The sequence below is a fragment of the Dendrobates tinctorius genome, unplaced genomic scaffold (genome assembly GCF_039654945.1).
Source record: "Dendrobates tinctorius isolate UK_male_01 unplaced genomic scaffold, ASM3965494v1 ptg000029l, whole genome shotgun sequence".
Taxonomy (NCBI): Eukaryota; Metazoa; Chordata; class Amphibia; order Anura; family Dendrobatidae; genus Dendrobates; species Dendrobates tinctorius.
In genome coordinates this window covers 54,792,626-54,817,226 of record NW_027361697.1, presented here as the reverse complement: position 1 = coordinate 54,817,226, position 24,601 = coordinate 54,792,626, and the positions used below count along the sequence as shown (strand labels likewise).

General features: G+C 44.5%; 1 long non-coding RNA gene across 1 annotated transcript in view; it reads left to right on the top strand.

The window, feature by feature from the left end:
* Positions 1-4,364: 4,364 nt before the first annotated feature.
* Positions 4,365-24,601, top strand: part of LOC141085731 (uncharacterized) — a 31,957-nt gene continuing 11,720 nt past the window's right edge. The window contains exons 1-3 of the long non-coding RNA XR_012231396.1: positions 4,365-4,564; positions 9,530-9,684; positions 9,772-9,887. This is a non-coding gene — a long non-coding RNA (uncharacterized lncRNA). The remainder of the gene's footprint in view (positions 4,565-9,529; positions 9,685-9,771; positions 9,888-24,601) is intronic.

Genomic DNA, 24,601 nt, shown 5'->3' with positions numbered 1-24,601 from the left:
TGTATGTTGCATGTAGTATTTATGTAGTATGAATGTAGCATGTATGTAGTATGTAGTATGAATGTAGCATGTATGTAGTATGCATGTTGTATGTATGTAGCATGTAATTTTTTTTTTTTTTTTTTTACATTTAACACATTAGCCGGATGATGGGACTACTACTGTCCCATCATTGGCTAATGTGTCAATCACTGTCATGGTAGCAGGCATCGCCCGATGGGACTTGTAGTCCCATCGGACGATGCCTGCACAGACCCCCGGAGCCTGCACAGACCACCGGCAGGCCGGCACAGCCCCCCGGAGCCTGCACAGCCCCCCGGCAGGCCGGCACAGCCCCCCGGAGCCTGCACAGACCACCGGCAGGCTGGCACAGACCACCGGAGCCTGCACAGACCCCCTGGCAGGCCGGCACAGCCCCCCGAAAGGCCCGTACAGACCCCAGAGAGGCTGTACAAGGGCAGGAAAGGGTTTTTCTTATTCCGATACCGGAAGTCCCATAGACTTGAATGGGACTTCCGGTATCGGAATCGGCGATACCGATACTTTTTTTAAAGATCGGCCGATACCATCCGATACGATACTTTGAAGTATCGGACGGTATCGCTCAACTCTAGTCACAATCCTTTATTTCCAACAGTCATAGACATTCAAAAAAATAATACTAAGATGGGGGGTATAGCCAGTAGCCGATAAGCAGACTTACTTAAATTTGTGGAAATGGCAGAACTTGGAATTTTACCTAAGTACCCTATTTACCAAATTCCCTGCCTACCAGCGGAGCTTTTTCACCCTACTTTTTCCGGTGCCCCCGCACTACGTCGACTGTCCCTATATTTCCATGGAAGATACAAATTATCTCCTCAGGAACTCCCGGGATGGAAGAGAAACGCGTCGAGGCGGGGCGAGATAAAATAGAAATCAACAAAAAGCTAAGTCTATTTGATCAATATTTTGGCTGATCTGAAGTTGTTCTGTGGGCAATGTGCAATATGAGAGTATGTGGTAATAAGAGCATGAAACTAATTTGCGTATGGCTATAGGGGAGTGGTGGTGAATCTATCTCTGGTTTTGGTGCCTTTTGGTGCCTGTTGAGACTGCTAACTCCTATGGGTTTTTATCATTGGTGCCTTTAAGACTAATAATATCTGTGCACATAAAAGGAGAAAAAAACTTTTTTCTTTTTTATTTTTCTCAAACTGAGATGTTTCTAGCCCAATTTGTTATTATGATCCTTTTTCGGATATTGTGAATATTATGAATCCGATTGGCCAAATAGCCCTTTAGAGTTGGGGCAAGATGAAATAGAAATTAACAACAAGCTAAGCTTATTTGATTATTATATTGGCTGATCTGAAGTTGTTTAGTGGGCAATGTGCAATATGAGGGTGTGTGGCAATAAGAGCATCAAATTAGACTGTGTTTGGTTATAGGGGAGTGGTGGTGAATCTATTTCTGATTTTGGTGCCTTTGGTGCCTTTTTGAAACTGCTCATCCCTAGGGATATCAATTATTGGTGACTTTAAGACTAATAACCTCTATGCACATAAAAATAATTTTTTACAAACTGAGATGGTCCAAGCCCAATTTTTCAATTTGTTATTTTTTGTGATCTTTTTTCAGAAAGTATGAGTTTGATAGCCAAACAGTCCACTAGTACTTGGTCCCCTTTCCCTAGGACGTAATTTGTATCTTCCATGGAAATATAGGGTCAGTGAGGGACAGTCGACGTAGTGCGGGGGCACCGGAAAAAGTAGGGTGAAAAAGCTCCTCTGGTAGGCAGGGAATTTGGTAAATAGGGTATTTAGGTCAAATTCCAAGTTCTGCCATTTCCACGAATTTAAGTAAGTCTGCTTATCGGCTACTGGCTATACCCCCATCTTAGTATTATTTTTTTGATTGTCTATGACTGTTGGAAATAAAAGATTGTGACTGTTTGGCGATTATATATATATTTTTGTGTCTATATGCTGTACCCTGATATTGTTGATCTGGAGAATAGCATTTAATAGGGCAAATAGGGATAGCCTTTGTGGAGCGGGGGCGCCATTTGCGCTTCAAGAGGGTGCCAACCTCCGCTGTTAGGCAGGAGGAAGAAAAGGGCCTTTTGGGGATTAAATAGGCCTGTGATTCCCCTATCCTATCCTATATATATATATATATATATATATATATATATATATATATATAGATAAGGTCACAATTTTGATCAGCAATTTAATTTTGCATGGCGTTTATGTATGTCTATGGTTTTAATTTTACAATAAAGTGAATATTTTAGAATTAGTTTTTGTTTATGAGCTCATCAACTGTAGTGCCTCATTCAAGCATTGTGAACAGAGTGTAGTTGTGGTAAGCTTTGCACACAGTGAAAAGCCTGACAAGAATTAAATACACCCTTGAAGGCACCAACTGTACTGCCTCATTTAAATATTGTGAGCAAAGTGTAGCTTTGGCACTCTTATACCCATAAAAGCTCTGCACACAGTGCAAAGCTTGCTAAAAATTTCAAGCAGGGTCACTCATACACCCTTGAGGGCACCAACTGCAGTACCTAATTCAAATATTATGAACAAAGTGTAGTTGTGGTCCTGCAACAATCATATAAGCTCTGCACATAGTGCAAAGCCAGACGAAAATTATAAGCAGGGTCATCCATAGACCCTTGAAAGCACCAACTGTAGGGCCTCATTCAAATATTGAAGATTAAAAACACTTTATATGCTGCTGTCATGTGGTGTGTGGAAAAGTCAGGGTTAATCTGGGCTTTGTTCATTTTCAAAATGAGTAAAGACACTAGTGCTCATGGGGATAAGTACTGCTGATAGCTGATGACAGAAAAAAAGGTCCTGTGTGGCATACCCATAGAGATAGGTAATCAAATACAAACTGGATAATGTTGCACTAAACAGCCACCATATTTTTCAGACAATAAGACGCACTTTTTTCTTCCAAAAATGTGGAGGAAAATGAGGGGTGCGTCTTATAATCCGGATGTACCAGCTGTAGTGGGGAGGTGGGGGAGCAGTTTCAGCAGAGCAGCGGGTGACAGAGGCAGGAGCCGTCTGCTGCGGTTAACTCCTGTGCCCTCCATGGGTGTGGAGGGCAATGAATATTCATTTCTCTTTAATGGCATCCTAGTATGATTGGCCCCCATCCTGGTCATGGTATGCATGGTGCCATTCTTTCCTTATCTTTGTATAATTGGCCCCCACCCCCATCCTGGTATGCATGACCCCATCAAAAAACAAACCATTACACTTACCTTTCTAGCACTCCCTCACAGCGTCCTGCTCTGATGCCAGCAGCTGCTTAATGCTTGTAAGCAGCGCATGGGAGGGACGTCATGCGCTGCTTGCAAGCCGAAGGGCAGTTGCCAGAATACTCAATGCTCTGCACACCGGGACTGTGTGCGCATGAAGCAATGAGTATTCATTGCTCTCTAGAGAGCACAGTGTCAGCCGAAGAAATGAATATTCACCCCATTCCATGAATATTCATTTCTCTTAAGTATCAAGGAAAAAAAGAAAAAGAAAAAGAAGCACAGAAAAAGCGCACTCACAGCCGACTTAAAAAGAAAAATAAAAAACTATTTTTAAAAGTTTTTTTTTTTCTCCATTTCTATTGTTGATCATGTTTTTCGAAAATATTCTACCTTTTGGCTCCTCATTAAGATACATTGTGCTGTGTTTGCAATTAACGTGTCTCTCACTGATTTTAATGTGGTACTTGGATCATTGTATTGGTATCTGACCTTAGTTTTGAGGTTTTCAATTGCACATATATATGGGGTAATTTCCATAGGTGTGTTTTAGGTTTGAATACGCTACTCCATCTTTATATGGACAGACTTGTTTATGTGATGAAACATGGGTTTTGCATATTGAAATGATATAGTAGTGTGTCCCCCTATTTGTGATGTGGGACTTTGGCATTATTATGTGTAGCGTCATGTGTGGACATGTCATTGCATTTGTTGGAATATATGGCCTCCTGCTTATTTGTATTGCAAGCATACTATAAACTCATGATTTGACGCGCAGGTTTGTCCTTTGCACATGCGCAATAACTCTGTAAGCACGTCATCGTCTTATTCTTGGATTTCAAGCGCTTTATTTATTATTATTTTTTAAGGCTTGATATGTGGGTTTGTCTTCTGCGTTTACGCAATAATTCTCTGCCTGTATCTATTGCTTTTATTATGCAAGCGCGTCATCCTTTTGTGCATTTACCGCAGGCGCGTCATCTTTCAGGGCCTGACATGCAGGTTTGTTTACCGCGCATGTGCGGCGATTTAGTACCTACATATATTGCTTTCACTATTTAAGCACGTCATCCTCCTGTCCTTGGAACCTGGTTCTATTCTCTGCGTATGTGCAGTAACCTGATACATACACACATTACCCTCATCACACAGCAGACGCCGCACTCAGGTGATGGTGCTTGCTGTTGTGATTGCAATTGCACTACATAAGGGGCTTGTGGATACAACTGGCTACTTCCCCTGCCGAAGCTGCAGGTTGTAGCGACACGCATTGGGTGCTGGCGGGCAGTGTGATCTCCCTCGGTAAATATTATGTGATTCTTATTGATTGCTTTTTGTTCTCTTTCTCTTTTTTTTTTTCACATGGATGGAATGGTTTTTGTTCATTACATGGCTCTGTCTGAACACATTATTACTATGTAGAATTGACATTGTCTCTTTTCACCCACATATGTGTAACAGGCACATTGCCTCTTGTGTATTAAGATTCAGGTCCACTTGGCATAATTGTTCGCTTTATTGTGAAATCATATATTATATATTGGCTATAGTTTGGACCTTCTTTTGGAGATAAGAGATAAATAAATTAAGTAATCGAATATATCGACTTTCACACTTGCTGGGAGAAAAGAGCATTGTTGAGATTTAACCCCTTCACCCCCAAGGGTGGTTTGCACATTCATGACCGGGCCAATTTTTACAATTCTGACCACTGTACCTTTATGAGGTCATAACTCTGGAACGTTTCCATGGATCCCGGTGATTCTGACATTGTTTTCTCGAGACATATTGTACTTCATGTTAGTGGTAAAATTTCATTCAAATAACTTGCGTTTATTTGTGAGAAAAACGGAAATTTGGCGAAAATTTTGAAAATTTCGCAATCTTCCAACTTTGAATTTTTATGCCCTTAAATCACAGAGATACAGCACACAAAAAACTTGATAACTAACATTTCCCACAAGTTTACTTTACATCAGCACAATTTTGGAACCAAAATTTTTTTTTTGTTAGGAAGTTATAAGGGTTAAAAGTTGACCAGCGATTTCTCATTTTTACAACACCATTTTATTTTTAGGACCACATCACATTTGAGGTCACTTTGAGGGGTCTATATGATAGAAAATACCCAAAAGTGACACCATTCTAAAAACTGCACCCCTTAAGGTGCTCAAAACCACATTCAAGAAGTTTATTAACCCTTTAGGTGCGTCACAGGAATTTTTTTGAATATTTAAAAAAAAAAATGAACATCTAACTTTTTTTCACAAAAAAAATACTTCAGGTTCAATTTTTTTTTATTTTACCAAGGGTAACAGGAGAAATTGGACTGCAAAAGTTATTGTGCAATTTGTCCTGAGTACGCTGATACCTGATATGTGGGGGGAACGACTGTTTCGGCGCATGGCAGAGCTCAGAATGGAAGGAGCGCCGTTTGACTTTTTCAATGCAAAATTGGCTGGAATTCATATCGGACGCCATGTCACGTTTGGAGAGTCCCTGATGTACCTAAACAGTGGAAACCCCCTACAAGTGACCCCATTTTGGAAACTAGACCCCCCAAGGAACTTATCTAGATATGTGGTGAGAACTTTGAACCCACAAGGGCTTTACAGAAGTTTATAACGTACAGCGGTACAATTAAAAAATCATATTTTTTCCACAAAAATGATCTTTTCACCCCAATTTTTATTTTCCCAAGGGTAACAGGACCCTAAAAGTTATTGTGCAATTTGTCCTGAGTACGCTGATACCCCACATGTGGGGGTAGACCACTATTTGGGCGCATGGCAGAGCTCGGAAGGGAAGCAGCGCCATTTGACGTTTTTGGCTGGAATTGAGATCGGACACCATGTCGCGATTGGAAAACCCCTGATGTACCAAAACAGTGGAAACCCCCCAAAAATGACACCATTTTGGAAACTAGACCCCCTAAGGAACTTATCTAGATGTGTGGTGAGCACTTTGAACCCCCCAGTACTTCACAGAAGTTTATAACGTCCGGGCATGAAAATAAAAAATTCGTATTTTTTCCACAAACATGATCTTTTAGTCACCATTTTTTTTTATTTTCCCAAGGGTAACAGGAGAAATTGGACCCCAAAAGTTGTTGTCCAATTTGTCATGAGTATGCTGACACCCCATATGTGGGAGAAAACTACTATATGGACACACGTCGGGGCTCGGAAGAGAAGCAGTGACATTTTGGAATGCAGACTTTGATGGAATGGTCTGCGGGTGTCATGTGCGTTTGGAGAGCCCCTGATGTACCTAAACTATTGAAACTCCCCACAAGTGACCCCGTTTTCGACACTAGGCCCCCCACGGAACTTATCTAGATGTGTGGTGAGCACTTTGAACCCCCAAGTGCTTCACAGAAGTTTATAACGCTCCGGCGTGAAAATAAAAAAATCATTTTTTTCCACAAAAATGATATTTTTGCCCCCAATTTTTTATTTTCCTAAGGGTAGCAGGAGAAATTGGACCCCAAAAATTGTTTTGCAATTTGACCTGAGTAGGCTGATACCCTACATGTGGGGGTAAAACACTGTTTGGGCGCATGGCAGAGCTTGGAAGGGAAGGAGCATCATTTGACTTTTTCAACTCAGAATTGGCTGGAATTGAGATCAGACGCCATGTTGCATTTGGAGAGCCCCTGATGTGCCCAAACAGTGGAAACCCCCAATTCTAACTCCAACCCGAACCCCCAACACACCCCTAACCCTAATCTCAGCCCTAGCCTTAGCCCTAGCCCTAACCCTAGCCCTAACCCAAATGGAAATAAATACATTTTTTTTATTTTATTATTTTTCCCTAACTAAGGGGGTGATAACGGGGGGTTTGATTTACTATTTATGGCGGTTTTTATGTTTGGCGGCTGTCACACGCTAAAAGACGCTTTTTATTGTAAAAATAGTTTTTGCATCACCACATATTGAGAGCTCTAATCTTTCCGTATTTTGACCCACCGAGTCATGTGAGGTCTTATTTTTTGCGGGACGAGTTGACGTTTTTATTGGTACCATTTTTGGGCACGTGACACTTTTTTGATCGCGTTTTATTCCGATTTTTGGGACGCAGAATGAACAAAAACCAGCGCTTCATGAATTTCTTTTGGGGGGGTGCGTTTACACTGTTCCGCGTGCTATAAAATTGATAAAGCGGTTTTATTTTTTGGGTCAGTACGGTTACAGCGATACCTCATTTAGGTCGTTTTTTTATGTTTTGGCGCTTTTATGCAATGAAAACTATTTTATATAAAAAATAATTATTTTTGCATCGCTTTATTCTGCGAGCTATAACTTTTTTATTTTTTTGCAGATGATGCTGTGTGGTGGCTCATTTTTTGCGGGACAAGATGACGTTTTCAGCGGTACCATGGATATTTATATGCGTCTTTTTGATCGCACGTTATTACACTTTTTGTTTGGCGGTATGATAATAAATCATTATTTTTTGCTTCGTTTTTTATTTTTTAAGGGGTTCGCTAAAGGGGTTAACTAATGGGACAGTTTTATAGGGCGGGTCGTTACGGACGCGACGATACCTAATATGTGTACTATTATTGTTTTTTTTTTTTTTTTTTTTTTTTTTTCTAAAAAATGGATTTATTTGGGGGAATATTTTTTTTTTTTTTTTTTTTTTTTTTTTTTTAAATTTATTTTAACACATTTTTAATTATTTTTTTTTTACTTTATTAAATAGTCCCAGGTGGGACATCTCTGTCACATCACAGATCACTGTGACAGATCAGCAATCTGTCACAGGCACTGCAGAAGGCTTCCTCATGCCTGCGCTTTGCAGGCACTGAGGAAGCCAACTTCCTGCAGGCCCCCGTCGCCATCTTGGATTCAGGGGCCTGCAGGAAAGGAGCCCCCGGCAGCAGCGCTGCACATTGCGCTGCCGTGGGGGGCTCAGGGAAGCACGGAGGGAGCCCCCTCCCTGCCGATGCTTCCCTTTAACCCCCGGTACACCGCGATCATGTTTGATCGTGGTGTGCAAGGGGTTAACGTGTCGGGGGCGGTCCGTGACCGCCCCTGACACATTGTGCTGGGTGTCAGCTGTGATAATCAGCTGACACCCGGCCGCGATCAGCGGCGCTCACCACGTGGGCGCCGCTGATCGCAGTAGACGTACTATCCCGTCCATGGGCATAGGGGCGCGGGTCCCATGGACGGGATAGTATGTGTCATGTCAGGAAGGGGTTAATATTACTTGTTACATCATGTCTTGTATGCTTTATTTACATATGCATGCTCTTACTCCACCTGCCCACCCTCTCCATTTTGGTGTATTTTAATTTTTTTTATCATGTATTCAGCCTTCCTGGCATCTGTTTGATTAATAAAAGTCCTTTTTGCATATCCACATCTGGCTGTGAGTGCACTTTTTCTGTGCTTCTTTTTCTTGTTTTTTTTTTTTTTTTTTTTCCTTGGTATCTTTGGCACTGTGCTGCACCCAGCTAAGTCATTTATGTGTTAAATATTGTGGTGCCCACCTAACACACATATTGCTTGTTTCTTCCCAGTTTCTGGTTTTCTTGGTGGTGGCACGCATTAGAATTTAACAAAACCGCAATTTATTATTTGTATTAGTGATTATTTATTGCTTTTTTCAGTTTTCTAGTGATTTATTTATGGCTTTTGATCTAAATGCCAGGGGAGCCGCTTGGAGTAACCAGGGTGAACAGGCCCTTCTCAATGTTGATGAAACTGCTAGTACAGATTTCGATAGTCAGTAGAGAGTTAATTGACACACATAAGGCACTAACACGAGTGTGGTGGAATGTCTGCTGCTTAGAGGAATACTTGAAACTCTCAATTTTTCCACGAGGTCTCCATGTCCAGATATTCCTGGCTTGGGAGGTCACAGCCTCATTTAAATCCACATGGGAGGCTGGACTGGCACAATGTTCTAAAATAATTATTAATCTGCTAATTCAGCATGATAAGGATCTTTTGATATCTTTGAAGAATAAGATTAAAAATCTAGAGTCACAACTACAACAATTTGATCAGACTACACAGGTGCAACCATTTCAATGCAGACTCAAAGAAATTATTGTCAAATTTGAGAAAGAGGTCATTGATGGTAAAAAAAGTAAACTTGCATGTGATAAACAGGATTATAAAAAGGATTTAGCTTACAAGTGGAGACACTCAGGAAATTGGAGAGGTGGTACTCCTAAAGTTCAGAACACTACAGCTTCATATTCAGACAATAGCTCCAGTGATTTTTTTTTTTAATTTATTTATTTATTTTTTTAAGTCTCGGATGTAAGCGACGTAGACGGCACACTCGGCGTGGCAGAAGGAAGAAAAAGTATCAGACTGCACAGAAACGGAGATACAAGCGTTGAACCCTGGAAATCAGTCACTTCAAGTGATCAATTTATCTGCACATGTACTTGCTGACCCGGAAAGGTCAGTTTTAGAGCGGGGTTTAACATTCTCTCCAATGCAACAGACTGATAAATTTGTACTTATTAAGGATTTATTCTTATTTTGCAGAAAAGTCATTTTACAGGCTTTACATCTTATGCCAGATTTTCTGTCTGAGTCTTCTTCATCCATTGACAGATGTGTCTTTCTGGATTTGCTTGACCTATTGAATGAAAGTGAGAGAGGTAGGAAACATTTTCCTCCTAAAAATCCATCATTAACCTCTCTGTCTTATACCATCAGTCAAAACATTTTTTGAGGTTGAGGAAAGAAATATTACAACTTCCACAGAACTTATCTAATAAACAGAATTTAACCTTGACTGATAGAAGGGCATTGTCTGATTTGAGGTCCAACACTACTTTTTTTATTAAAATGGTGGATAAGGGGGGCAATGTTGTTCTCTGGCCCACTGAACTTTATGTCAGTGAAGCTAGGAGACAACTGGACAATCAAGACTATTATTACAAACTGCCCTCCGATCCAACAACTGTTTTTAATCGAAAACTTGATCGATTATTACAGGTGGCATTCGATGAAGGTGTAATTACCAAACAAGAGAGATATTACATCTTTGTCAAAAAACAGTTGTACCTACTTTCTATTTGTTGCCTAAGGTGCATAAAATTTTATCGTGTCCACCTGGTAGGCCCATTGTGGCTGGTATTGGGGGGCCTCGGTGAGAGAGCCTGTCTGTACCTAGATTTTTTCCTTCAACCCTTGGTGTTGGAAGTACCATCATATTTGAGGGATTCTTTGGATTTAATCCATAAAATAAGTTCAATTCAAGTACCTGAGTCAGTACTATTGATAACTATTGATGTTGAATCCCAATATACGAACATTCTGCACCATCTGGGACTAAGGGCTGTTGAGTATTTTTTGAGTCGACAGGATAATTCTGATTCAGGTCACAATGATTTTCTCTTGGGTCTATTAAAATTTATTTTGACACACAATTATTTTTGATTTGACTTTTTTCGACAGATATCCGGTACCGTGATGGGTGCTCGTTGTGCTCCGTCTCTCGCTAACCTTTTTCTGGGTTAGTGGGAGGCAGAGCATGTGTACCCATCATCAATTTTCAAGGAACATGTATTTTTATGGTTTCATTTCATTGACGATATTTTTTTTGATTTGGACGGGCACTGTTCAAGACTTTGAGAGTTACATTGGCTCGCTGAATCAGAATCCTTTTAACATCCACTTGACTCATCAGATTTTCTGGATCTCAGGCTCTCTCTCCGTGGCAACCAGATTTGCACCAATATTTTTCACAAAGAAACGGCAACTAATAGTCTTTTGGACTATAGAAGTTTCCACCCGGAACATCTAAAGAGGGGTATACCCTATGGACAGTTCATGAGATTGCGCCGTAATTGCACAGAATTTGAGGACTTTAGGACTCATTCTAAGGATCTTTCTAGACGTTTACGTGAACGGCCCTATCCACGATCCACAATAGGTCAAGCTTTTCGCAGGGTCACGTCTGTCAATCGTGATGATCTTTTGAAGCCTACACCGCGTGTTGTGAATGATCAGATTAGATTTATCACTATGTTTCATAGCCAGTGGGACAGGGTTAAAAAAACTTTTTGAAACCCATTGGCCTATTCTGAAAAAGGATGTGCGTATTTCAAATTTGCTACCAGAGAGACCTTTACTCACTGCCCGGAGGGCCCCGAATCTTCGTGACTCTCTCATGAGAAGTCACTTTGTGAAACCAACTGTTAGAACCCAGACAGGTGTTCGCATACGGGGCTCTTTTCCGTGTGGGGAGTGTAATGTGTGTGGCTTTATGGTACGTACCAATTGCTTTTGCAAATCCACAGGATGGGCGTGAATATAAGTTGAAGGATTACATCAACTGTAAAACCCATAATGTTGTTTATGCTTTGGTGTGTCCATGTCCTAAATTATACATTGTGCAATTCTTGAGAGGTCTGTCCAATCGTGTGCAGCAGCACACTTCCAATGTCAATTTGGCAAGGACAGACTTGGCTAAGGGTAAGACCTTGACCTCAGTGGCCTCCCATTTTTCAGAGTGCCACAATTGTCAGCTCAGGGGTCTCACAGTTGTGGGATTACAGAGGGTCAAACCGAATATTCAAAAGTCAGATCGCCAGGGGGAACTTTTGCGCATGGAATCTAGGTGGATCTTTCAACTGAATTCGGTCACACCTGGGGGCATAAATGAGGATTTGTCTTTTACTGGTTTTCTCATGACTTAAAAAGAAAAATAAAAAACAATTTTAATTTTTTTTTTTTTCATTGTGCTGTGTTTGCAATTAATGTGTCTCTCACTGATTTTAATGTGGTACTTGGATCATTGTATTGGTATGTGACCTTAGTTTTGAGTTTTTCAATTGCACATATATATGGGGTAATTTTCATAGGTGTGTTTTAGGTTTGAATACGCTACTCCATCTTTGTATGGACAGACTTGTTTATGTGATGACACATGGGTTTTGCATATTGAAATGATATAGTAGTGTGTCCCCCTATTTGTGATGTGGGACTTTGGCATTATTATGTGTAGCGTCATGTGTGGACATGTCATTGCATTTGTTGGAATATATGGCCTCCTGCTTATTTGTATTGCAAGCATACTATAAACTCATGATTTGACGCGCAGGTTTGTCCTTTGCACATGCGCAATAACTCTGTAAGCATGTCATCGTCTTATTCTTGGATTTCAAGCGCTTTATTTATTATTATTTTTTAAGGCTTGATATGTGGGTTTGTCTTCTGCGTTTGCGCAATAATTCGCTGCCTGTATCTATTGCTTTTATTATGCAAGCGCGTCATCCTTTTGTGCCTGGACTGCAGGCGCGTCATCTTTCAGGGCCTGACACGCAGGTTTGTTCACCGCGCATGTGCGGCGATTGAGTACCTACATATATTGCTTTCACTATTTAAGCACATCATCCTCCTGTGCTTGGAACCTGGTTCTATTCTCTGCATATGTGCAGTAACCTGATACATACACACATTACCCTCATCACACAGCAGACGCCGCACTCAGGTGATGGTGCTTGCTGTTGTGATTGCAATTGCACTACATAAGGGGCTTGTGGATACAACCGGCTACTTCCCCTGACGAAGCTGCAGGTTGCAGCGACACGCGTTGGGTGCTGGCGGGCAGTGTGATCTCCCTCGGTAAATATTATGTGATTCTTATTGATTGCTTTTTGTTCTCTTTCTCTTTTTTTTTTTTTTCACATGGATGGAATGATTTTTGTTCATTACATGGCTCTGTCTGAACACATTATTACTATGTAAAATTGACATTGTCTCTTTTCACCCACATATGTGTATCAGGCACATTGCCTCTTATGTATTAAGATTCAGGTCCACTTGGTATAAGGCTGGAGTCACACTGGCGAGGAATACGGGCGCGTGAGAGGCGCAAAAAGCACGCATTAGACACGGACAAATGATTTTCAATGGGTCACTCACACCAGGCGTATATTTCTCATCCGTATCCTACGCTCCGTGCCAATTGCAGCATGCTGCGATTGTAGGCGTACTACGCCCGTAGTACGCCAATGCAAGTCAATGGGTGCGCAAAAAATACGGATTACACATGGAACACACGTGTGACTTGCGAGCAATACGCAGGTCTTTTGGCTGGTAACAGGAAATGGGCCAATCCATCATCAGGAAGCCTAGACATGCAAATGAGCTCAAAAAGCGCTCCAGACATCCAGGAAGTACGCCTCCACGGAGTACAGCAGCAGCATGGCGTCCACATATATTAATGTTGAGATGCTAATTGTGCTGGTGCAGGAGCATCCCGAAGTATGGGACCCACGCGATGCAAATTATGCGAACTGGACAAGAAAGGAGGCGTCATGGAGGCGCATCTGTCGCCAGATGTACCATGACTTTGGTGACAGACCACGTGATGAGCAGCATAAAATTCGTAAGTGCAACCATAAAAACATCATTAACCCTAGCGCGCGCTAAAAAAATGATTCTACAATCAGCACCCCCCTTCCTGGGCATGTAATTTTATTAGCCTCGTGAGGCCGTTACATTTGGATGTGACACGTGGCTTCACACAGCCATAATTAGGGGTTAGGCCACAAGCTCCTCATCCTCCTAGCCAATAAAATTAGTTTAAGTGTAGCTAATGAGACCCTGTGTATCGGCCCAATTACATATGCCACCATGGGTAGAAAGCACACCCCAGAAGGCCCCATGCCTAGACTACTGTTAGAAAATGTGACCTCTCAAATATGTGATTTTGACAATCTTTCCTGTCACATTGCAGTGGAAGATGTGATGAAATGCTGGCGAAGCATCCGGGACCAGTTCCACCGGGAACGCCAACAGCGGTCCAGGAGTGGGGATGCTGGGCATGTCAAAAGAAAATATATATACTATGACCGGCTGATCTTCCTCGCCCCAATTCTGCATCTGAGACCGTAAGTACATACCTCACACCACATTACACAAATACATTACACAAATACTTTACAGGGACAAAAATATTGATGTATTATTGCCTCTGTTCTATTTCATAACAGAACTCAATCCAACCTTACGGATCGAGGAACGGCCTCAGAGGCAGAGCCCATTATAGATCCTGTAGGGGATGAGGTGGCTGGCCCATCTTCTCCCCCTACAAGAAGGATGGCTGAAGATGAGGCATCACAAGACCACACAATGGCTGCCCTACACACCACCAGGACGGTCTGCTGCTGCCACCTCACCCATCCTGGAAGAGCCGGGCAACTTGAGCAGCAGCCCAACTGCCCAGATCAGGTCCTCCCCACAGGCTGCTCTAGCATCACGGCGAACAAGAAGAAGGCGCCAGGTCACTCTTCAAGAGAGCAGGACCGATTTGGACACAGGGGTGCTCAATTATTTGTCCAGAGTAACTACAGATGATGGGGAGGAGGCCTATGCACGTAGCCTCACCCTTTATCTCTGTGCCCTTACCCGTGAGGTCAGGCTCCGTATTAGGGGATGTATTCAGATCCTGCTTGATGCAAGCACCCCCCCAATACCCCATATGAGGTTTTTGAATTTCTGGAGAGGTGGCAGCTCTCACCACGAAATTTAATGCGCATGAGACCATCAACACAGATGCTTGCTCAAGCAGGGTCTGAACAGCCCCTAATACGTGGGCCAACACCTCAACCCCTTCCTACCCAACCGTCTATTCCGCAGCCCCAAATGTCTTCCTCAAGCCAACCCCACCAATATGGCCACTTGTACCCACCCAGTGTTGGAGGCTGGTCCCAACCTGGTTGGGGACGATCTGGCTATCTTGGTGGGTATGAGCCACGGGCCTACCAGAGCCAACAAGAAGCCCCTCACCATCATCATAACTCTGGCCAGTATCCCCAACAGTCCCAGGAGGCTGGACAATTCCAGCATCATGGGCAACAGTATGGCCCCACACAGGGTGATGTTGGCCACAATGTCCAGCAGCACCCACAGGCTGTTCTTCCACATTCCCCTTCCCCAACATATGAGGATTTATGATTCTGATGGGTGGAGATGTCCAGTGAGATGTAACTGGTGCTCCTAATATAAATGAAAAAACAGGTGTTCTCCTTCACCAACATTTAGAACATAATTTAACATTCACATTTTTAAACAATGTTTTCCAAACATATGAAACAATCCATCATGACAAGCAATGCTACCTCACGCCTTTCAGACAGATATTACATGTGTGTAGAAAAGATAATCTTTAAATACGCTATGCTGTAAAATGAAAGGATGAAAATACACTACTCACTTGCTAACGCCTAGGAAAGGCGTGCTCGCCTTAGTTAAGTAGTCACCTTTTTTGTTAGCAATCTCTAGTACAAAATTTCTAGGCGACAAGCATTCACAATAACCCGCTCTCTCTATGTCTTAACAAGTGAGTTTTGTATTTTCATCCTTTCTGGTATAGCATGCTTAAATATTGTCTGTTCTACAGACAGGTAATATCTGTGTGAAAGCTGTGAGGTAGCCTTGTCTGTCATGGTGGAATCTTTCTATGTTTGGATAACATTATGAGGAAATGTGAGTGTTATCTTGTTGCCTTTATTTGGGTGATGGAGCTCACCTTTTGTTGGCAAATCTAGGTTAATCTAGTCATGCAGCAATGTTGTTTTTGCCTAATGTTTGTGGCTGTTTTGTTATGTAATGTTCATTTTACAACAAGTTAAAGAAGGCACAAAGGGTCATTTTGGCCATTGCCAAATTTGTCTTATGGCAAAATTATGTTTGCCTTTAAGCGAAAAATAAAAAAAAAAAGGCAAAACTAAATATTTGTCTACTCTACTTAACGTCTCTGTGTGATTTTTCACAATCCCTCACAACATACTAACAGACACCAACCAATGCAATGAAACACTCATAGAATCATAAAGGCTTGAGTAATATATATTTTGACACACTTAAAGCAACAAATTATAACATAGACACAGCATGCTCTTGCCAAGAAGTTGCCCCCTCAGGTGAGATAAAGTAATTAGTGAAAATATCACGCACTTTGAGGCCAGAGAGTGGTCTACATTGAGGGTTCATAGGTGGTCTCACCCTGTGCACATTGTCCGGCCTACGCACAATACCATCAGAGGAGGAGCAATCATGTATCCTGGTGAAGTTATGCAGAACAACACAGGCTTTCACAACTTCATTCACATTTTGCTCACTCAACTGAATGGCAGACTGGAGTACCCGCCATTTGGCACAAAGAATCCCAAAGGAACACTCCAACATGTGATAGGCGCAAGTTAAAAATTCTGCGCCTGTGGTCAAGGTTGCGCCGGGGATATGGCCTCATGACATTGCGCGATAACTGAAAGGCCTCATCTGCCACAAGGACATAAGGGACTGATTGTTCGGGGGAGCCTGGTAGCTGGCGTGGTGGTGGTAGATCCAACTGGTTGGTGCGTAGCCGCCAAGCCATTATGGAAGTATTGAAGACTCTAGAGTCTCCCGTCCTTCCATAGGCCCCAATGTCAACAATTATAAACTTGTATTGAGGGTCTACCAGAGCCAACAATGCAACAGAAACGTATTGTTTAGAATTGAAGAATTGGGAGCCTGAGTTCGGCTGCTTACGCACCCTGATATGTTTGCCATCCAGGGCCCCAATACAATTTGGAAACTGGCAGTCCTCCTCAAACTCCCTTGATATCCTTAACCAGTCTTCCATCCTGGGCTTGGGCATGACCACTTGATGGAGTCTTGTCCAGATTTCTGCACATGTAGACCTCACTATGCCTGAAATTGGTTGATTTTCCTATGAGAAACTCATGGTGGAGGGCGGCATAAGACAGGCCAGTGGACAGGAAGCTGTAGAACAACAAAAATAGTAAAGTTTAGAATGGCTAAAGTAAAAAAAAATCAGTTACATGCCGACCTAACTTGTTAGGAAATGAGAGAGAAGAACACACACATATTTGGTGGCGCAATGACTATGTGATATGCTGGACATATTAGATGTAACATTCTGCTGTGTCAGGTGAATCATATTTGGAGTAAGATGAGGGCATTAAACTTTGTCCAAGAAGGACAAAAAACATAATTTAGCACACACATGAGGAATGTGGTTGGGTAGTACATACCGTATTGTGAGTAGAAGTCGCTCCTCTGCAGATATGGCTTTGCGCATCCTTGTGTCCTGAAAGGTTATCCCAGGGCGCACTGTCTCCAAGAGTTGATCAAATGTGGCAATGCTCATGCGACAGTACTGGTAAAATTTATCCGGATGCTCCCGCAGAGAAGAATAGAGGCGGTGAAAATACCCTCTTGTGAGTCGTTGCCTCAAAAGTGGATGGACCCACATGCGTCTCCTCCGCGGATCCACTATCACAGGATATGGTTGACCAAAGCGCCGTGACAAAAGCCAGGTAAAGAGAACCTGTGAGGGTGGACCCGCTGGACCGTGATAACAAACCTCCCCCGGGCGAGCGGACCAGGTTAACTGCCCCCTATACAAGGAGCGTCAGGGGCAGGACCAAGAGAGACTTTTACCACGGCAGCTGGTACCTGGGGACGGAACAAGAAACCTCAGCGAAGGACGAGGCAGACTAGTGGCAGACAGAGCTGTGACACGGGAACACAGAGAGGGTGGAGACACTGGCAGGGAGACACGGCTGGGACACAGGAACACGGCCAGATGGTCGTCACTGTCAGGAAGACATGGCTGGAACACAGGTACGGGAACACGGGCAGGATACAGAGAGCAGGCACTAGGAGAAAGCAGATGGAGGGTGTGAGGGCACAGACAAGGCGACAGGGCTAGCAATAGAGAAGGCAAGGAGCGACAGAGGACGTGGGGCCAGAATCACTTGTAATGCACAAATGACGGTCAGGCACAGCCCGGAAGAAGAGGCGGCCTGATAAGCAGAGTGCGCAGAGGATTTTCGGGTCAGGAACGCCCAAGCCATGGAGCAGGCTGGGGAGGAGGCTGGGCTGACAGGTGTGGTTGCCTAGCAACGGGGTGCGTGTATGCCACTGAACTCAGTGCGTGCGCGCCCCTGACGGATGACAGGAGCAGGAGCCAGGGCGGGGCTCAGGGGGCGGCGCAATGGACGCAGGCAGCGGCAGAGAGGCAGGAGTTGGAGGCAGCCGCGGCGGCAGAGAGACAGGAGCTGGAGGCAGCAGCGGCATGAAAGAAGCTTAGCCGGGATTCGAGGCGCCTGGATGTTTTCCCGGTGTTCCCAAGATCTCTCCTCAGGGCCAAAACCCTTCCAATCAACCAGAAAAAAGGTTTTGCCTCTTCGCTTTTTCATGGCGAGGATGTTTTTGACCTCAAAAACATCATCAGAGGAGACCGGTAGAGGCGAAAGAGTGGTAGAAGCATGAAACTGATTGAGGATGACTGGTTTTAGAAGAGAAACGTGGAATGAATTAGGGATATGGAGCGAGGCGGGTAGCCTCAACTTGTAAGAGACATCATTGATGCGAGCCAAGACCTCGAAGGGTCCAATGTTCCGGGGACCCAACTTATGTGAAGGGATCTTTAGGCAGATGAATTTTGAAGAGAGCCAGACTTTATCTCCCGGATGATATAGTGGAGAGTCTAGGCGCCTCGTGTCCGCGTGTCTCTTCATTCTGTCCCGAGCTTGTTCGAGAGCGGTCCTGGTTTCCTGCCAGATCCTGGAGAACCCCCAGGACAGAAAATCAGCAGCTGGCACACCAGAGACAGGAGGCACTGGCAGGGGTACACCAGGATGTTGCCCGTGGACGACAAAGAAGGGTGACTTGGACGAAGATTCGCTGGCGTGATTGTTGTATGAAAAATCGGCCCACGGGAGTAAGTCGGTCCAGTCGTCCTGGTGGGCGTTAGAGAAATGTCGGATAGGTTACCAGAGTCTGGTTAGTGCGTTCCACTTGACCATTGGTTTGCGGGTGGTAAGCCAAGGAGAAGTCAAGCGTGACGTTCATACTCTTGCAGAGAGCCCTCCAGAACCGCAAAGTGAATTGGACTCCCCTTTCTGAAACAATATGTTGAGGAAGGCCATGAAAGCGAAAAACATGGTGGCCGAAAATCTTCGCTAGCTCAGGTGCTGAGGGTAAACCTGGTAGCGGGATGAAATGAGCCATCTTGGAAAACCTGTCCACTACTACGAGGATGACAGTGCAGCCCGAAGAATGAGGCAGATCGTTAATAAAGTCCATAGCAATGTGATGCCAAGGAGCCGAGGGAACTGGAAGCGGGTGTAAAAGACCGGAGGGAAGCTGTCAAGAGACCTTGTTCTTGGCACAAAACGGACAGGAGGCGATGAAGTTATGGACATCTTGGGGAAAGGTTGGCCACCAGTAGTAGCGGGACACGAGGGTGATAGCCTTTTTGAGACCTACATGACCTGCTAGCTTGGAGGCATGACCCCAGCGCAGGACTCTCCTTCTGTTGTTCATGGGAACAAAGGTCTTACCCGGAGGCAGGGAGGTCAAACTGATGGGTGCTAGCGTGATGACCTTCGAAGGGTCCAAGATGTGCGTGGGCTCCTCCTCGGTATCCACCGACAAAAAGGACATGGACAGTGCGTCAGCTTTGAGGTTTTTGTTGCCGGGATGGAAGTGGAGCTCAAAATCGAAACGAGCAAAGAATAAAGCCCATCTAGCTTGCCGGGGGTTAAGTCTCTGTGCCGACTGGATATGTGCCAAGTTCTTATAGTCCGTAAAGATCTTAAAAGGATGTACGGCCCCCTCCAGTAAGTACCTCCATTCTTGCAACGCCAGCTTGATGGCCAGCAGCTCTCTGTCACCAATGGAGTAGTTCCGTTCCGAGGAGGAGAAAGGTTTTGGAGAAAAAAACCGCAGGTGACAAGTCGACCTGGGGGAGACTTCTGGGAAAGTACCGCTCTGGCTCCGGTGGCTGAGGCATCTACCTCCAGAATGAAAAGTTTGTTGGCCTCAGGATGGTGGAGGACAGGTGCTGTGGCAAAGACTTCTTTCAGAGACAAGAAGGCACTTTCCGCCTCTGATGACCAAGCGTGAGGATTAGCCCCCTTGGGGATTAGAGAGGAGATGGAACTAGTCAGCGAGGAAAAGTGAGGGATGAACTGTCGATAGTAATTTGTGAAGCCGAGAAATCACTGAATCGCCTTGACACCATGAGGACGCGGCCAATTGAGCATGGCGGACACTTTCTCCGGGTCCATGCGCAAGCCAGAGTCAGATATGATGTACCCCAGGAACGAGAGAGACGATTGCTCAAATGCACACTTTTCAAGCTTGCCATAGAGGTGATTCTCCCTCAGGCACTGCAGTACTAGATGAACGTTCCTTCGATGGGTAGCCAGGTTAGGCGAGAAAACTAAAATATCGTCCAGGTATACCACTACACATGAATACAGCAGGTCTCAGAAAATATCATTCACAAATTCCTGGAACACTGCGGGGGCGTTGCACAAGCCAAAGGGCATCACCAGGTACTCGTAGTGGCCGTCCCAGGTGTTGAATGCGGTCTTCCATTCATCACCGGAATGGATACGGATAAGATTGTAGGCTCCACGGAGATCCAGTTTGGTAAAGATTTGTGCTCCCCGCAGCCAGTCGAACAACTCTGGAATGAGAGGGAGCAGATACTTGTTCTTTGCCATAATAGCGTTGAGACCCCGGTAGTCGATGCAGGGGCGAAGAGACCCATCCTTCTTTTGACAAAAAAGAACCCCGCGCCTGCAGGTGATGAAGACTTCCGAATAAAACCCTTGGCCAGATTTTGCTGGACATACTCGGTCATGGCTTGGGACTCCAGAGGATTTAACAGGTAAATACGACCTCTGGGCAGAGTGGAGCCTGGAAGCAGATCGATCGGGCATTCATAAGGACGATGCGGGGGCAGACTCTCAGCCTCTTTTTTATTGAAGACGTCAGTGAAGAACCAGTAAGGTGGAGGTAAATCTGCAAGTACCGAGGCGGAGGGAGGAGATTTTAACAGCCAAACGGAAAGCAGGCACTTGGTTTGGCATGATTGACCCCAGCATAGGATGTCACCAGATCGCCAATCAAGGATGTGTTTGTGGATTCTCAACCATGGAAGACCTAATAATAACGTATGAGACAACGAGGGGAGCACTTAGAAGGCTATGTTCTCCCGATGTAAAGCTCCGATCTGTAGCTCCACCTCTTCGGTGACCTGGGTGACAATCTCCCGCAAAGGCTTGCTGTCAACCGAAGCTATCCGCTGATGAGTCTCCAAGGATCTGACAGGAATCCGGAGTCTTTTGACCGCCTCGAGCTGAATGAAGTTCCCTGCTGCCCCAGAATCAATGTAGATGACCTCCGAGAAGCGACAAGAGCCCAGATTCAATAAAACAGAGAGGGTTAAGGGTAGAGAGGTATCAGTGGCACCTAGGGAGACCTCTCTTACCTGAGCTAGGTGGAGGCATTTCCCGGCCTCTCCGGACAGGAACGTAGCAGGTGGACGGCGCTGCCACAGTAGAAGCAGAGACCCTGAACGACTCTCTATCTGTGACGCTGCTCTGCTGGCTTGAGGCGGTCTACTGTTATGAATGAGTCACCGGAGGAGGAGAAAGCAAAAATACAAGCTAAGTCCAGAAAACCAGAGAGGTTGGTAGCTATCGGATTGCAGACACCTGATCCTATACACCACAACTAACAGTAGCCGTGGGGGGTTCCTACGGTGCCCTAGACCCCTCGTCACAGCCGGAGAACTACATAAGCCTAAAGAAGGAAAGGGGAAATCTAAACTGGCCCTGAGCAGACCCCAAAGCAATAGACAGCCCCCAACATGTATTGTCGGTGAAAAACAGATGAAAACACAAACACAGACAGAAAGACAGGCTGAGCAAACAATGGGGCCCAAGTAACTAGATAGGACAGAACAGAAAAGATGCTGGCTGCAATCCGCAAAAAACTCTACCAAAAATGTCCCAACCGTCTGATAGGGAAAAAGGCCCTAAAGTTGCTAGACTTCAAAATCACTATATCAGCACTCAGTTATATTCTGAAAACAGAGCAAAGAGATCAACTGATCAGAGACAAAAATGGAATTCAGACAGTCCCAACCAGGACTGGCTGAATACAAACACTAAGGAAACCAGACAAAATCTCATGGAATAATAGCAGGGCAAAAACTTAGCTTTTAGTAGACAGGAACTAAGCTGGATGCAAGAGCTCAGAGCAGAAAGGATCACCAGCAGCCCTGCAGGGCGTCGGCTGCCTTATATCCACTCAGAAATTCCAGATGTCCAATCACACTCCGCCTGTTCAGATGACAGGTTCTTCCCATCCCAATCAATTTCACTACCTCTCTTCACCAGCAGAGGGAGTTCATCAGACATCAAAGGTGAAGGGGAGAATGAACTTACAACAGTACCTCCCCCTTGAGGAGGGGTCACTGAACCCTCATCCACGCCACCAGGGTGATCAGGATGGGCCCGATGAAAAGCACGAACCAATCTTTCGGCATGAATATCGGATGCAGGGACCCAAGAATTATCCTCCTGGCCATAAAGCTTCCATTTAACCAAATACTGGAGTGTTATGATTGAGTCACCGTAGGAGGCAAAAACAGAAATGCTAGCTAAGTCCAGAAAACCAGAGAAGTTGGCAGCTATCGGATTGCAGACCCCTGAACCTATCAACACAACTAGCAGTAGCCGTGGGGGGTTCCTACGATGCCCTAGACCCCTCGATCACAGCCGGAGAAATAAATAGGCCTAAAGAAAGAAAGGGGAAATCTAAACTGCCCCAGAGCAGACCCCAAAGGAAAAGGCAGCCCCCAACATATAATGACGGTGAAGCAAGATGAAAATACTAACACAGGCAGAAAGATAGACTGAGCAAAGACAAGGCCCAAGCTAAACTAGATAGAAAAGGACAGGAAGGCTGCTGTCTGCAATCCGTGAAAAACCCTATGAAAATAAGAGCCAACAGTCTGACAGTGAAAAAGGCCCTGAAGATGCTAGGCTTCAAAAAAGCTATGTCAGTACTCAGGAATATTCTGAAGACAGAGCTACAGGCAAAAGGAGATTCAGCTCACCCCAGCAGGGAATGGCAGAATCCAGAAAAGCAAGGAAAACAAAAACAAAACACTAATGCTAACAGGCAAAGCAGAAAACTTAACTTTAGAGGAGCAGGAATCAGACTGGTGTCCTAGAAGTCCACAGAGAAATCACCCGCAGGGCAGAAGGGCGTCGGCAGCCTTATATCCAGTCTGTGACTCCACTCAGCCAGTCATCCTCATTAGACTCAGGTGCCTGATAATCAGGCTCATTACCTTCCTTTACCAGAATAGGGAGTTCACCAGACCCCAGTGACGAAGGGGAAAATGAACTCACAACACTGGAGTCTCCGTCTAGCCAGACGAGAATCCAGTATCTTCTCAACCTCATATTCCACATTACCTTCAACCAATACAGGGTCAGGAGGTGCCACCACAGGAACTACTGGCTCAACAAACCTCTTTAACAGAGACTTATGAAGCACGTTATGGATCTTGAATGTAACAGGAAGAGCCAATCGAAAAGAGACCGGATTAAGAATCTCCAAAATCTTGTAAGGTCCAATAAATCTAGGTTTAAACTTTGGAGAAGCCACCTTCATAGAGATATTCTTTGATGACAACCAAACCATATCACCCATCTTAAACCGGGGACCAATGGTCCTATGCCGGTTGGAAAACCGCTGGGCCTTTTCCTGGGAGAGAGACAACTTATCCACCACTTGGTCCCAAATCTGGTGAATTCTCTCCACCACAGTGTCAACCCCTGGGCAGGCAGAAGACTCCACCTGCCCTGAAGAGAATCGAGGATGAAACCCAAAGTTACAAAAAAAAGGTGACATCAAAGTGGCAGAACTAGCTCTATTATTTAAAGCAAATTCGGCCAAGGGCAAAAATTAAACCCAATCATCCTGATCAGCAGAAATAAAACATCTCAAATACGACTCCAAAGTCTGGTTTGTTCTCTCCGTCTGCCCATTGGTCTGAGGGTAAAACGCAGAGGAGAAGGACAACTGAATTCCCAGCTTGGAACAGAAAGTCCTCCAAAATCTAGAAACAAACTGAACTCCTCTGTCAGATACAATTGTTCTCAGGAATCCCGTGCAAGCGAACCACCTGTTGCAAAAACAAGGGCACCAACTCTGAGGAAGATGGCAACTTAGGGAGTGGTACAAGATGCACCATCTTAGAGAATCTATCACAAATCACCCAAATAACAGTCATTCTCTGAGAGACAGGCATATCAGAGATAAAATCCATTGAAATATGGGTCCATGGCCTCCTGGGCACCGGCAAAGGCATCAACAACCCACTAGAGCGAGAACAAGGTTTAGACCGGGAGCAAGTCCCACAGGACTGCACAAAATTCCTGACATCACGAGACAAGGCGGGCCACCAAAAAAGACCGACTCACCAAATCTCTAGTACCAAAAATACCTGGATGACCAGCCAATGCGGAGCAATGAA